Source organism: Triticum dicoccoides, chromosome 5A (genome assembly GCF_002162155.2).
Source record: "Triticum dicoccoides isolate Atlit2015 ecotype Zavitan chromosome 5A, WEW_v2.0, whole genome shotgun sequence".
NCBI lineage: Eukaryota > Viridiplantae > Streptophyta > Magnoliopsida > Poales > Poaceae > Triticum > Triticum dicoccoides.
The window spans coordinates 58,055,630-58,073,130 of NC_041388.1; positions in this window are offsets into that span (position 1 = coordinate 58,055,630).

Consider the following 17,501-nt stretch of genomic DNA (forward strand, 5'->3'; position numbering starts at 1 on the left):
GAACAAAGACTTGTTGCTGAGAAAGTGAGACGTGCAGAAATGTTACGACTTTGCAAGTACGCGCAGCTTTTCTGGGAGGCAAGATGAAAATATACAGGGAGGTATGAGTAAAAACACAAGTGAGCTGATCCCACGCCCTCCATGTAGATCGGACGTACCATGCAAGCTCGGAGCACGGTATCATGCCATGCACCGTATCACAGGATATTTTCCCGACTAGAGACCGGAGGGAGAAGGGGGCGGCGAAGGACGCCAGAGAGGAGGCAGAGGGGCTCCACGAGGGGTGCGGGGAGTACGAGGGAGAGAGGGAGGGGAGAGCCATCGGTCCCTCCCAACCGACTATTAGATTGCCTTGTTGTTTCAAAAGCAAAAGTAATAATCAGAGAAGATTAAAACTGGTCCCAACTTAAACAACAACCGGCAAGTACACTTGAGCTCTGAAGCTCTTTTTTTCTTTTCCTGAACGGTGAGCTCTGAAGATGTAATGGAAAACAACAACCGGCCTTTTTTTTATCAGGCGTGGGATCTTACGCAGGACCTCACGCGGGTCTGGAACATGCGCGTGTATGTAATGGAAAATGAGTAGATCATGGCACGGCCGCAGGATAAATACATTGCGTACCACATCGTCGACACGCCACTGACTGACGCAACCTGCGTGTAAACGAGAAGACGACGACGGCCCAGGCATGGAGAAAAGGGCCGGCAATCTTCTGGAGCCACACAACCGGCCGCATCCCACTCCAGCAAGCTAGCTAGCTAGGTCAAGATACACACATCATCATGGCTCCGAATTATTTCCCAGCATGATACATGCATGCATGTATATCCTCGTCAGTCTGTTTCATATCCACCAGCTGACTTTTCAGCTAAAATTTTAGTAATGTCATGATGGCAATTATGTGATAAATGCATAATAAATTTAGTAAACGTTAGAGATAGTACTACTAAACTTTTACTGATAGATACTAGCTCGAAATATTAGCTGGGAGCTGCTAAATTCTGTTGACACGAGGCAAAAATATTTGACTTTGTATAAAAATAGTAAAGAGACCTCCCCACTTTAGAGGGCAGGCCTGGCGCAGTGGTGAAGTCCTCCCCACTTGTGCCAAGAGGTCCTGGGTTCGAACCAGCCTCTCTGCATTGCACTTTGCAGGGGTAAGACTAGGTTCCTATAATCCCTTCCCAGACCCCACCTTGTGTGGGAGCTTCTATGCACTGGGTCTGTCCTTTATAAAAATAGTAAAGAGACATATATTTTGGACCGAAGATTGTACATGTAAATTGGACAAGCTTTGCATAAAAAGTACAAAACTACTTTTTTGACACACATGAGTCCTCTACATGAAAGCTGAACAGGGGTCGAGAGGACAAGCTAGGTTGTAGTAGTGGGCATCTTCTAACAAACCGGCCGTAGCTTACCAAATCGCCATAAAGGAAGGCTTGGAGCTATGTGCACATATGTGTGGCCCATGAATCTTCCAAAGGACCATGCATGAATGCTAGGTGACAAATGTACTTGGATCGCCATGACATCAGAGAGATGCGTGGTAGTTACACATGCCAACAAAAAGTTACAACTAATTAGACAGACGTGCACTCACATGCATATCCTTGTGCTAAAAACTAAAAATTAAATTACGAGTGCTAACAATTTTCCTAAAAATACATCCAAGTATCTTTTTATGCTGTCAATTTTCATGGGAAATACTGTTACCATGGCCCCTTTTGCAACATACTATTTACAGCTTTACATGTTTTCTTCTCACTCGTTTTTTCGTGAAAAAAGACCCTTGTCACCGTTTTCCCTTTGAAAAATTAGGTGTAAAAGGATTTCAAACATTTGCATGTTCATTTGTTTTCTGCAAACTTTTAACTCGGGAGTAAACGTTTGCATCTGCAAGTGCGATTTAACAGCATCCATATGCCAAAGAAAATGGGGCGGGAAAATATATTTTGTGATGTGTGATATGGTGTGGCGTGTCTCATATATATAGTACTAGGCCCAAAAGAGGAGGAAAGTGTGGGCAATCATGCGTGCAAAGGGGGATCATGAAAAGATGGATGGACGGCAGTTTCATCCTTCAAGCAAGGGCCAATCATTCAAGCTGTACTACCAGCTCTTCTGTAGACATATCTTGCAAGCAAGAATTGATAACCCATTGTCTTGATGGACATGACAACTCAATTCATAATTCTTTTCTTTTCCACACTCACTTTTCGATCTGTCCCTGAAGGAATTAATAAGGTTGATCATATCACCTCTTGTTTAAATGATGCAGAGGCCGGAGATCATCCTCCTTTTCTAAAAAAAAAGAACTTTTGTTTAAATTATCACTACTTGGTATTTGTTAATTCAGCGCCATTATCAACAAGACCAAAATGAACGAACATAATCACTGCTGATGAAAATAATTTGTAATTCAGCAGCATGATTCCAATATCATTATGCAAGATATTAGAGACAGTGGTATTAACATACCCATACATCGCATTTACAAGTGGATAATACCACGACAAATCCATAAAGGAAATAATGGAGGTGCAACAAGGGTCAATCAATGCGTGAGATCAAGAATAATAATGTTGCTCAGATACAGTCATACAGATCATGCAACAATTTATTTCGTTCTTCTGCGTCCAACTCTTCAGTTGCTGGAAAAAAGATATTACTTTGTGCCCCTAACAATCATCAAGACATACAAGATTAAGCTAGGCACGCCAAATATATGGAACTAGACCCTCTTTCTGATTAAGAAGATCAAGAAAGCCATAATTATGGCAGTTAGTTTTCATCAAATTCCTGCAAATGTTCTGGCAAGAAATTGACCTAGCTACCTACAACGGTTTAGTAGGAAAAGACCGATGGATCTAAGTCTGAAAAATAAGCACATACATACATTAACCTGAGTACTGCCAAAGCAGCCTAAACAGTAAGTATAAAATAACATAACTAATGTCAAAGGCTGCCTAAGCAGTCTATAGCATCTCACATATGCAAAAAAGGGGACATAAACACCTAAATTCCGATCTAAATAAAACAACTAAATCACAAGCCACAAGATCGGTTCAGATATTACTACCGGGACAGGTCAATTTACACGTCACCTCATGAAAGAAAACTTCCGTTCTTGGCCGGTAAATCTTGGAGAGGAAACGTAAAGGAATAATCGACAGGATCTGAAGAAAACTAGACTAGTAACACCCAAGAAACCCAGATCCGCTCTACTGTGATGAAGGATCGAAAGAAAAGAACCAAGACAGAATCAACCTACACAGGAATTAATGACTAGCCAGGCAGGCACGGCCGAGCATCGATCGGGGCAGTGAGGCGAGTTGGATGGATCTCGCCTTGAGGATAACCTGCAGGAAGGGTAGATGGTCCACCCGTCCATGGATAGATTTCATGGGATTTTAGGGTTTTCGTTGTGCTCCGACCAGCAGATGAAACTCCAGCATGACCTGATTGACATGGATTCTGATCCATGAGTTAGGTCATCAGATCATGCTGGCAGCTTCACCAGCTTGTGGTGCACCTTGATCTACCCATCAAAGAGAAAGGGGAATAACTCCGGCACTTTGGCGAGAGAGAGATGAGGGAGGGAGAGAGAGAGAGAGGTGGGAATAATTGGGGGCCAAGAGAGCAGCAAGCGACGGAGGATATATAGGCCAAGCGGTGAGAGAGAAACTTAGAATTGCTACTCTCTCTCTCTCTCTCTCTCTCAATTTTTTTTTCACTTGATTTTTTTGTCCATGTATTTTTTGGGACGGTACTGTGATGGGAACTGGGATTACTAGTACTGTGAAAATCGCTACTGCAACAAATAACTAGAAGATGAATGAATTGCAAGCACACCAAGGGTAGGATTCAGATGCATGGCTTCATCACCCCCCCTCGGACCTCGACGATCAAGCGGCGCTTCTTGTGTATTCTTAGATTTATTGTTTCGTTTGATGTCTCTCGCATTTCTTGTTTATCATGCCGTCAACACCGGGCCTAGTCAAACAGCAAACCAACCAACCTGTGGTTGGATGGTTACAGGGACTGTGGTATCCTCAACCACCAGAGTTCAAATCCTGATACTCGTATTTATTCCTGGATTATTTCAGGATTTCCGACGATGCGCATTCAGTGAAAAGAGACGTTTTCGTCGACGACGAGTCGTCTACGGTGACTTCGTAAATCTCAAGATGATATGCCGACTCAGCCTTTCAGAGGTGCTCATAGGGTGAGTGTATGCACGTGTATATGAGCACTTGTGTTTGTACTGATATTAAAAAAAACACTGGACCTAGTCGTCTTCTTTCAGAAAATATGCACGGCTGACCCGTCTACCAGTTTGAGAGAGTTTCATGTGTTCAACAATTTATATTTTCCTACTTAATTTCAGCTCAAAATTCGAACAAATAATTCTAGCATAGATCCAAAAGTTAATGGCCATAGAGATCTCATGGCCATATGCATTCCGAGGATGCGTGCTTGTGTGGCAGTCACATGGATAATTAAGGTGTGTGTACATGTCATGTGCGTCCAAATATTAGATCTAAAAGCTAGCTAGAGAAGAAATGTCGTCGTTCTCTGGATCAATACATGTATGAAAAATTATGCGGTCCCAAATTGAAGGCATGCCACCAAAGGCATCCAAAGGCTTCTCACATCTTTCCATTCACCACGATTTTATAATGTTATTACTAACCTTTTTTTGTTAACTGAGATTGTTTTATCTGTCATCGATTCTGTGTGTAGTGTAGCTACTAGCTACCAGGGACCATTTCGTGCATGTCGACATCACATTAATTTGGTAGCAACTTTTATCTTGAATTCCAATCGTAGGGCTGTCGTCTAAAATTGCAACTTCATGATCAGGACTTAACTATCAATTTGTCAGAAATTAAAGTACATATGTTTGCGAAGACACTTGGTACCCAATCACTTTAGTCTTTTTCACTTTTCCTCCTTTTGATCACTAGTATTGCTTGTTATGCCCGAAAAAAAGTTTACCCTAAAACAATTTTCATTCATAGGAATAAAGATAAATAATAGCTTTTTAATATTGATAACAAAGGAAGATGGATGTATCATAAAATAATTAGAACTGTTTTTTTAACCAAAAAATATAACTTGTAGTTACAGATTGATTAGATTCACAATATCGTAGGAATATGATTTCTAAATTAGTTAACTAGCATGGAAAAATGAGGGCTGCTCAGACTGGCAATGGGATTGTGCAGTGGCCCAGTTCTGGAACCGAGAAAGTGACAAGATCGATGTATATATCACCACTTCCGTTCCAAATCTTGAAAGTGGCCCAGTTCTAGCTTGATCCATATGCATACATGTACTAGCTTGGTAGATCTAGACCTTTTCTTAATCTAGCTAGCTGCCCGTTTGGGACTTGTTATGCAATCTCCTATACATGTATACACGGCAAGAGAGCAAAATTTGGTGACCCTACATGTGTGCATTTCAATTGCTTTATCAGTATGTGGAATATTTTACATGAAAATCGTATGTCTGCGTAATTTTGGCGACATACGTACACTTTGGTTGAAAAACCGTATAATGTATTTTACATAAAAGTACATGGATATATGTTTGCTACTATATGTTTGTAGATATATCTTGCAAAGAAATAGAGCCGTATGCGTGTGTGGCTGATCTACAGTACTATGGATTAGCTAGTGCAGGAACCCAGTACATGCATGTCGCCATCATGAAATCATCATGTATAGCTAGCTAGATTTGATTGGCTAAATAAATATGTTGTGGTAGTTAGTTGGCGGGCTTGTGGCCAAGTGCTTCGGTTAGACTACACTATTTTCCTAAATAATCATATGAACTGCTAATAAAGTATAGCTAACTAACTAACTTGTTTGGAGGCATAGTATAGTAGTGCTAACAAACTGAAATCGGTGCACTCCACACGTATCGTAACCTAATCAAACAGCAGGCCCACATCAGAGACAATAAACTAAGCATGTGTACCAAATAAAGCGATGACCCCCCACGAATTGACCTAACAACTACTGTATGAAACAATCAAACAAGCAGAAAAGTTGTGATAAAAAGGCACAAAAATTGGTTTCCGTACTAGCACTACAAAGTCTGGCGCTAGCTCACACAGCTTATATACTAGCACTACAAAGTTCCATCAGAACATTCATGGTTAGAGCTGGGTTAGTTTAATACGAGGAGCTAGCAGATCAGCTAACCACTTACCCCTGGCCGGCGATGATGCCCTGCGGCCCCATGCTGCAAACACATACTCCCTCCGTTTCTAAATACTTGTCTTTCTAGGCATTTCAACAAGTGACTACATACGGAGCAAAATGAGTGAATCTACACTCTAAAATATGTCTACATACATCCGTATGTAGTAGTCATCTGAAATGTCTAGAAAGACAAGTATTTAGGAACGGAGGGAGTAGTATATGCCCATTGCTGGGAAGAAATGAGGCTGTCAGTCATGATCTAACAAGGATTCACACGCAGAAGCGAATCAAAGATAGATCATGCTGGCAGCTTCACTCATTCACATGGGCATGACCATCTAAACAAGAACATCATCCTCACTCATCTCTTTATCTTTCTCTCTCTCTGTCAAGGAAAATCTGACTCTGCTTGGCTAGAGTGGGCTAGAAGGGAAGGGGTTTCACCCAAACTAGGAGAAAGGGAGGAGGAGAGAGGAAGATGGTGATGTGATGATCTTGAGCTCAACAAGAAGAAGAAAGCACACAGAAGTTTGTGGAAGAAACAAAAAGAGAACAAGACAGTTGGCTCTGTGCAAGTGCTGGACGGGCATATGTATTTATAGAGGAGTATGGAATGTACGTGGTGATGGCCTGATGGGCGATTGGGTGATACGGTGGTCAGGATGTGGCGGTATTACGGGTTTTCTTGAGGTTGTAGATGCAAAATGGCGTAGGGTCAAACCAGAAATTCAAAAACAACATTAAAAAAATGTTACTTTTAAGAAGTTGCGCCGACGTGTCTGCACAGGAGAGCGCAGACAGACAGATAGGTGATAGCTAGGGTGCGGCACACTGCATGCAAAGGCCAGCAAGCGTGCATGCATTGCACAGCATCGATGCATGCATCGAGCCAGCCATCACCGTAGGACCGTATCGATCGATGCACGCTCTGTGCTACCTGTATTGGCACGCGTACACCTAGCTACCTATAGGTCTTGTCGATTTAAAAGTTTTAAATTATCGGAACAAGCCTAAGTTTGACTTCTGTTTTTGAGAAAAATTTGAACTTTTTTTTGACATGGTAAGCATTTCAAACAAGGGCACAAGCAGACATTATGCCATCCAGAGGCGGAGGATGAAAAAAAATCAAGATGTGACAAACTGTCAACTAAAAAAATTTGATGCAAAAACATAATAGTCAATTCGCACTGCACTGAAGCTTTCAATAGCGTTTAAAAGACGCATGCAATGACACTGCCTATCATCCTTCTGAAGGTCTTCCTTAATTATAGCAATATATTAACTTTTGAACATCTTTTTTTCAATGTAATACATCATCAAACTATTTAGCTGTCTGGCACATCTCATACTCATCCCATATGTTAAACTGAACACCGGGTCATGTTGTGTTGGTAGTGAAGCCTGTGACGCGTTGGCACATGTAGTCGGCCTTTTTTATTTTGGCGAATGGGGACCGCTAGTCAGTCATGTACTCTTATATATGTACTTCCTCCATTCAAAAAAGCTTGTCCCAGAAATGTTGTGTCTAGCACCAAATTAGTGTTAGAACAGTTAGATATATTCAATTGAGGGACAAGCTTTTTTGACAGAGAGAGTACATATCAAGGAAAAAAAACCAAAAAAATGCAAGTTGCACGCACCATCAAATTTTTCTCCGTTCAATTTTTTGATCGCCAAGTTATTATTTTCAATAAAGGACTTCTCATTGAATAGATATATCGAGATGATACAATCGTATTGAAAAAAAGCCCGGCCTCTGCATAGCTAGATGCACACAACCAAAAAGTTCATAGCACTCTAAATTGAAATAATTCGATACAAAGCCAAGCAATAAATCATGTCCAACCTAGGAAGCGGTAGACCCTATCCGTAAATCACACCGCCATCCATGTGGGTAGAAAACCTCCCTGGCCGTACGCTCCAGCCGTGTAGACGCCATCATAAAAAGGTCCCTGTCCTCCGGCTTCTGCAGGATAGACCACGTACGGAGCCATCGTGTACAAACATGGATAACCTGTATAGGAGATGAGACACATTTATTGTTAAAAACCACATCATTCCTGGTAAGCCACATTGCCCAGCATAAGGCCGCCGCTCCCACAAGAATATGTGCAGAAAATTGTTTATCAATACCCCGCAACCAGTTGCCGAACATATTCCATGCACTACATGGTGGGTATAAATTCGAAGCTACTTGGACCATGGCCCAAACTGTCCGGGCAAACCTATACTCGAAAAATAAGTGTTTAATAGTCTCGTCATGTTGGCAAAAGACACATGTCTTGGACCCATGCCAGTTTCGTCGTGCCAGGTTATCTCTGGTTAGGATGACTCCTTTGTTTAGAAACCAGAGGAAAATCCTCACTCTTAGAGGAATTTTTAGCTTCCACAATTTCCTATTATGAGCTGGAACATCACAATGAACCATTGCATCATACATGGATTTGACCGAGAATTTGCCATTCTGATGCAAGTTCCATCGCAAAGTGTCCGGCTCATCTGACAGTTGAATGTCCTCCAGGCGAGTGAGTAATTCATTCCATGCTGCCAGACGAGTGACGAAAAGATCCCTACAAAAAGAAATATCGGGGTTTTCTTGTTCGAGGACTTGTTTGATCGTGACGAATTTATGTCTAACAATCCGGTACAAGCTCGGATATTGCACCATTAGTGAGTTGTTCCCTAACCAGGTATCCTCCCAGAAACGAACCTGATCACCATCCCTAACCGAGAAGGTCCCAAATTAGAAGAAGAATTCCTTGGCCTTCATGACACCACTCCAAAAATGTGAATCCCCAGGTTTCCAATGAATTTGAGAAATGGCATTGGATCCCACATACTTGTTGCGAATGATTTCCTGCCATACTCCATTCTCAGTGAGTAATTTATAAACCCACTTGCTGAGAAGAGCTATGTTTTTAATCTCAAGGTCTTGGATACCAAGACCCCCCTGACTTTTAGGTCTGCATAATACGCTCCACCTAGCAAGTCGATATTTTTTGGTTTCGTTATGAGACTGCCAAAAAAATCTGGATCTAAAGTAATCTAGCCGCTATAGAACCCCTTTCGGCAGGTGGAAGAATGACAACATATATAAAACCATGTTGCTTAGGAAAGAATTGATCAAGATCAGTCGGCCCCCATAAGACAAGAGTTTGGCCTTCCAACTGGCTAATCGTTTCTCCAGTCTCTCTTCCACATGCCTCCACTCAGCAATAGTTAAACGCCGATAGTGTATGGGAATACCCAAGTACCGAATCGGAAACTGCCCAAGCTGGCATCCAAAAATGTCGGCATAATCGGGTGCTGATTCTGCAGCATCACCAAAGCAAAAAAGTTCGCTTTTATGGAAATTAATTTTGAGACCAGAGAGTTCCTCAAAAGCACATAAGAGCAGTTTGAGATTTCTAGCCTTATCTAGATCATGATCCATGAATAGTATCGTGTCATCCGCATATTGTAGAATGGATAGTCCATCTTCTACCAAGTGTGGGATGACTCCACTAATTTGACCATCCAGCTTAGCCCGCTCAACAAGGGTAGCTAGCATGTCAGCGACTATGTTAAACAGGATGGGAGATGCGGGGTCGTCTTGATGAAGCCCCTTCCGTGTATGAAAACAGTTGCCAACGTCATCGTTAACTTTTATGGCCACACTACCTTCAGAGGCAAAGCTCTCTACCCAGCGACACCATTTTTGTGAAAACCCCTTCATGAGCAAAGTTTGCAACAGGAAGGGCCACTTAACTTTGTCGTATGCTTTTTCAAAATCAATTTTTAGAACGACACCGTTCAACTTTTTTCGGTGCATCTCATGAACAGTTTCATGCAGGACGACCACACCATCTAATATGTTTCGTCCTTGCATAAATGCAGTTTGAGTGGGTTTTACGACATGATCGGCTACACCATTCAACCGATTAGTCGCTACCTTCGTAAAAAAATTTAAAACTAACATTTAGGAGACAAATCGGGTGATATTGTTGAATACGACTAGGCTCCTTAATCTTAGGCAGTAGGATAATTTACCCAAAGTTTAAACGAGCAATATCAAGGTCCTCGGAATGCAGTTGGTTAAACAACTGAACCAAGTCTGCCTTAATCACGTCCCAAAAGCATTGATAGAACTCTACGGGGAAGCCATCCGGTCCCGGCGCCTTGTTGTGTTCCATCTGGAACACAACAGATCTAATTTCCTCCTCTGAAAACAGAGAGGTTAGGAATTCATTTTCCGCGTCTGTAACTTGGGTAATGTCATAAGTAACAGATTCGTCCAACTGAAAATTAGTTTCAGCTGAAGGCCCAAAAAAGTCTTTGTAATACTTAGTGATAAAATTTCTAAGTGGTACGTCCCTCTCTATTCGACCTTCCACCTGTTCAAGGGAGAATATACGCTTCTTTCTATGTCTGCCATTGGCTAGCATTTGAAAGTATTTCATATTATCATCACCTTGCACTAGCGAGGCCGCCTTGCTACATTGGTACCATTTAATCTCTTCCTCGCGTAGTAAGCGGGCAATATGCTCGTTAAGATTACTTTTTTGTTCAATGTCAACAGCAGACAGAGGCCTCACCTCCGCTATTTTATCAAGGGCATCAATCAAGGTAGACAATCGCAGTTTTTCTTTTTTGTAAATGCCAGCGGTATGTTTGGCCCATCCTCGAAGGAATCGACGCAAGGCGCGGATTCGATTATTCCATCGTTGAATGGGTGTGTTACCGCGAGGCTGGCGCGCCCACACCTTCTTAACCAGCTCATGAAATCCCTCTCTTGTGAGCCATCCCAATTCAAATTTAAACTGGTGACGGTTAGAACACGGGATTGGTTGACCAAAATCGGTTAGCAACGGGGCGTGATCCGATAAGGCCTCAATTCTTTCTAGTGCCTGAACCGAGGCTAGGGGATATTTATATTCCTAATCAGTGGTAACTAGTACTCGGTCTAGTTTTTCAAAGGTTGGCACCGATCGGTTATTGGCCCAGGTATACTGACGACCAGACATCGTGATCTCCCTCAGATCCAGGCTGTCAATAACAGCATTAAAGAGGAAAGGCCACCTAGTGTCAAAACGATCATTGTTTTTTTCCCGTTGATATCGCAGAATATTAAAATCCCCCCGATTAACATGGGATGGGGATTGTCTCGACAGGTGTTTACTAATTCTTTTAGAAATGCAGACTTATACTCCTCTTGAGCGGCGCCATATACAGCCACCAGACTCCAGGTGAAGTTATCGGACTTATTTTGAAGGTGGAATTTAATATGATATTCCCCCTTTGACGTGGACAAAAGATGTAAGTATGTAGAGTTAATACCTAGCAAAATTCCCCCGGACCTCCCGGTCGGCGGTAAGACGTGCCATTCGTAATCAAAACCACATGAAAAGTGGTCCAGATCACATGTTGGAAAATCACGTTTACCCAACTCAGTGATAGCCACAAAGTCCAACGAATGATCCTTTACGCAATCGGCAATGTGTTTGTGTTTAGCCAAGTCGCCAAGACCTCTGCTATTCCAAAATATGCCTCTCATGCTCAACCAACTTTATGTTTAGAGGCCTTTACTTTCTTAGATGAGGAGCGCCCTCTTTTCTTTGCTGAATTAGACTTGTTCTTGTGCACCGTCGCGACAAGCTCAAAAAGCGTAGTGTCACGTACTGTGTCGTTAAGGTCTACTTCAGTCGTGTCTTTAACCAAATGAGCAAGGAGTTTGCCTTCATTATTGGCATCAACATCCTCCACCTCCTCATCTGACACGAGAGGGTCAACAAGGCTCGATAACTTCGGAGCAACCGTAAGCCGGTCGAACTCCACTTGTTTTAGAGCCTTGACCGAAAAATCAATCTTGTTCTCATTACATCCTAGTGACACCCCAAGTCTAGTAATATTCGACGATACTTTGGAATTAACAAAAGACATAAAAGATTTACGAGAGGGTGTACCTTCGAAGTCGAGGTTGCGAGCAGCAGTCCTACGCATGTCCTTCACCAAAGAATCCTCGTCGGTGACTACGGATCCGTCAGCCCCAACATGATGACGCCCGCTGCGCCTCACGGTGAAGGAGTAACATCGGCCTCGAAGCCCATCCCATCAAATCCGCAAGGCACAGATGGCTGTTGCGGCGTCGAAGAAGAAGAAAGAGGGGGATTCCCTTTGGCCTCCATAAGTCCAGAAGCCGGCCCCCTGGTGCCGGAGTAGTGGAAGATAACGCACGAAGCACCTCCATAGCAGACTCCTGGCTAGCTCGAACGGAGGGAGAGAAGATGACACCTCATCGGGTCGGTGAAGCCGGAGTGGGCGGTGATGGCGACGGCAATGAAGGAGACCCCTCTGGTGCGGGTCGCCCGCAACTCCCCTCATGGGGGTTAGGCGGTGGCGACCAGGGAGCCGAACAAGGCGGCGTCGAGCAAAGGGGCGCCACTAGAGAGGGCATTGCTGGCGACGGTGAAGGGGCAGTCCCCTCCGGGACAGGGCGCCCACGACTCCCCACTTGGGGGTTAGGCGAAGGCGACTGGCGAGCCGAAGATGGCGACATGGAGAACCGTGGCGACGTCATAGGGGAAGCAGTCGTAGACGTAGAATCCGACCCCGACGACGAAGACCCCTTAGTGGCGATGGCGCTTCCGTGACGGGTACACCACGAAGAGAGTTCGGAGGTGTGACGACATTGGTCATCTGCATGGGCGCCACGCCGCCCGATGAAGAAGGTTCCGAAGAGTTGCTAGTTGATGAGGTGGGTTTGGACCGCTTGCTTGGATCATTGTTCCTGGTTGTGTCCTCCCTATCATGCCCCTTGTCACCACCTGAATCATCACCATGCTCCCAGATTCGAGGTACAAAGTCACTATCAACGCGGAAGTCTGATCCTTCAAGACTGTACCGGAACTCATAACCTTTCCTTTGAACCACCACATCTGAAGAAAGAGAATCAATTGTGCTGCTTTTGAAAGCGTCAAGGTTCAGAACTGCTACCTGGATACAAACAATTCCTCTCCGGCGCAAATAGAGAAGATCAACATCAAGAGTAGCACCAATCACCGAGCCGACTGCCCATAGCCCCAAGAAGTGTCAGAGAGCGTGAGGCACCCCATGCACATGAACCCAAATAGGAATTAGCTCGAAACGGTGTGGTATCTTCTCTGTATTCCAAGGCTTGAACTCGATAGTGACATTATGGGATTAGATGAAAACTGTGAAGCCCGTCACCCTCTGTAACACCTCCTCACTCGAAAAGGACATGAGAAAAGCATCTTTGCCATGCGGTATGGCCTCCCACACCCACTGCTGCTGGTACTAAGCTATCTTAGCAACCTCTGCCTCCACGATACTGGGAGTAATAGAGCCACCAAAAATAGATACCAATGCCGTCAATGAGTCATGTGGTGCAAGATCCTCCCTGCAGACATTGTCAGGCATCTGGAAGAACGCCATACTTTCAGTTCCATAATCGCATAGCATCGCTACCGGCTTCGGCATCTTGAGAGCAGGACAGCGCCGCATGGTCATCGGGTGATTAAACTTGTTACAAAAAAGCAATACTATTGTGTCTCACAGTCATCATATGAGTGCCCAGCAGATTGGCACTTGGAGCACCATACTTTCTTAGGATGGGTTGTCCCCTCGGCTACCCCCGTATTTTGTATCATAGGCTGCTGTTGCATCGAGCTGGAGTGTGGAAGGGTGATCTACCCACTACCCACTGCCATCGAAGGCGAAGAAGCGGGCACCTGCACCAATGGCGGCATCATAGCAGCCGTCGGTGGGATAACAATAGGTGGAACAGTTGCCTGATGGACTTTGTTACGACCCCCCTTGCTGCCCTTTGGCTTCCGAGGGCGCGCGGTGATACGTCCATTTTGCGTCATGCTTTTATGTTAATATTTATTGCATTATGGGCTGTTATTTCATGTTATGTCACAATACATGGCTATTCTCTCTTATTTTACAAGGTTTACCATGAAGAGGGGGAATGCCGATAACTGGAATTCTGGCTGGAAAAGGAGCAAATATTGGAGACCTATTCTGCGCAACTCCAAAAGTCCTGAAACTCCACGGAATATCTTAAAATAAATAAAGAAAAATCGTCGCCAAATATGAAGGCCAGGGGGCCCACACCCTACTCACGAGGGTGGGGGGTGTGCCCCTCCCCCCTAGGCGTGCCCCCTACCTCGTGGGCCCCCTGGTGGCTCTCCGACGCCCATCTTCTCCTATATGAAGTCTTTCGATGAGAAAAAAATCATAAGCAACCTTTCAGGACGAGACTCCGCCTCCACGAGGTGGAACCTTGGCGGAACCAATCTAGGGCTCCGGCAGAGCTGTTCTGCTGGGGACACTTCCCTCTGGGAGGGGGAAATCATCACCATCATCATCACCAACGCTCCTCTCATCGGGAGAGGGCAATCTCCATCAACATCTTCACCAGCACCATCTCATCTCCAAACCCTAGTTCATCTCTTGTATCCAATTCTTGTCTCTAAGTCCAGGATTGGTGCTAGTACGTTGCTAGTAGTGTTGATTACTCCTTGTAGTTGATGCTAGTTGGTTTACTTGGTGGAAGATCATATGTTCAGATCCTTTATGCATACTATTACCCCTCTGATTATGAACATGAATATGCTTTGTGAGTAGTTACGTTTGTTCCTGAGGACACGGGAGAAGTCTTGCTATTAGTAGTCATGTGAATTTGGTATTCGTTCGATATTTTGATGAGATGTATGTTGTATAACCTCTAGTGGTGTTATGTGAACGTCGACTACATAACACTTCACCATTATTTGGGCCTAGAGGAAGGCATTGGGAAGTAATAAGTAGATGATGGGTTGCTAGAGTGACAGAAGCTTAAACCCTAGTTTATGCGTTGCTTCGTAAGGGGCTGATTTGGATCCATATGTTTCATGCTATGGTTAGGTTTACCTTAATACTTTTGTTGTAGTTGCGGATGCTTGCAATAGAGGTTAATCATAAGTGGGATGCTTGTTCAAGTAAGAATAGCACCCAAGCACCGGTCCACCCACATATCAAATTATCAAAGTACCGAACGCGAATCATATGAGCGTGATGAAAACTAGCTTGATGATATTCCCATGTGTCCTTGGGAGCTCTTTTCCTTATATAAGAATTTGTTCGGCTTGTCCTTTGCTACCAAAAGGATTGGGCCACCTTGCTGCACCTTGTTTACTTTTGTTACTTGTTGCTCGTTACAATTTACCTTATCACAAAACTATCTATTACCACTTATTTCAGTACTTGCGGAGAATACCTTACTGAAAACCGCTTATCATTTCCTTCTGCTCCTCGTTGGGTTCGACACTCTTACTTATCGAAAGGACTACGATAGATCCCCTATACTTGTGGGTCATCAAGACTCTTTTCTGGCACCGTTGCCAGGGAGTGTAGCGCCTTTGGTTGGTGGAATTTGGTAAGGAAAAATTTATATAGTGTGCTGAAATTTTCCGTCACTTGTTACTATGGAAACTGAATCTCTGAGGGGCTTGTTCGGGGTATCTTCACCCCGTCCAGTAGAGCAAAGAGTTGCTCCTCAACCTACTGAACCTATTGAAAATGAAACTCCTTTTGCATTTCCTTCAGGTATTATGGAAAAACTGCTGGCTAATACTTTTACAGGAGATGGGACAAAGCATCCCGACGAGCATCTACGCTATTTGGATGATATTTGTGGATTATTTAAGCTTGCAGGTATACCCGATGATGTTGTTAAGAAGAAGGCTTTCCCTTTATCTTTGGAGGGAGACACATCAACATGGTATAGGCTATGTGATGATACGAGATCATGGAACTATAAAAGAATGAAATTGGAATTTCATCAAAAGTATTACCCTATGCATCTTGTTCATCGTGATCGCAATTATATATATAATTTTTGGCCCCGCGAAGGAGAAAGCATCGCTCAAGCTTGGGGGAGGCTTAAATCAATGTTATATTCATGCCCCAATCATGAGCTCTCAAAATTGACAATTCTCCAGAATTTTTATACTCGGCTTTCTGATAACAATCGCACCATGCTCGATACTTCTTGTGCTGGCTCTTTTATGATGAAGACTATTGAATTCAGATGGAATTTATTGGATAGAATTAAACGCAACTCTGAAGATTGGGACCTCGACGAAGGTAAGGAGTCAGGTATGACACCTAAGTTTGATTGTGTTAAATCTTTTATGGATACCGATATTTTCCATAAGTTTAGCACTAAATATGGACTTGACTCTGAGATAGTAGCTTCTTTCTGTGAATCTTTTGCTACTTATGTTGATCTCCCCAAGGAGAAGTGGTTTAAATATCATCCTCCCATAGAAGTAAAAGTAGCTGCACCTATTAAAGTTGAAAAAAAGACCATCACTTATAATGATCCTATTGTTCCCACCTCTTATGTTGAGAAACCACCTTTCCCTGCTAGAGTAAAGGATCATGCTAAAGCTTCAACTGTTGTTCGTAAAAGCAACACTAGAACTTATACACCTCTTGAGCAAGTCAAAGTAGAACCTAATATTGCTATTGTTAAAGATCTCTTGTCTGATAATATTGATGGGCATGTCATTGAATTCTCTGGTGAAACTGCTAGAATTGCTAAACCCTGTGATAGAGATAAACATAGACCTGTGGTAGGCGTGCCTGTTATTTCTGTTAAAATAGGAGATCATTGTTATCATGGCTTATGTGATATGGGTGCTAGTGCTAGTGTTATACCCATTGACTTATATAAAGAAATTATGCATGATATCGCACCTGCTGAGTTAGAAGATATTGATGTTACAATTAAACTTGCCAATAGAGATACTATATCTGCAATGGGAATTGTTAGAGATGTTGAAGTCTTGTGTGGGAAAACCAAATATCCCACTGACTTTCTTGTTCTTGGTTCTCCACAAGATAGCTTTTGTCCCATTATTTTTGGTAGACCCTTCTTGAATACTATTAATGCTACGATAGACTGCAAAAAGAATGTTGTTACTGTTGGCTTGGATGATATGGTTCATGAGTTTAATTTCTCTAAATTCAGTAAACAACATCGTGAGGAAGAATTGCCTAGTAAGGATGAAATTATTGGTCTTGCTTCTATTGCTGTACCTCCTAGTGATCCTTTAGAACACTATTTGCTAGACCATGAAAATGATATGTTTATGAATGAAAGAAAGGAAATAGATGAAATATTCTTTAAACAGGAACCTATTCTGAAATACAATTTGCCTGTTGAAATCCTAGGGATCCTCCTCCACCCAAGGGTGATCCCGTTTTTGAGCTTAAACCGTTGCCTGATAACCTTAAGTATG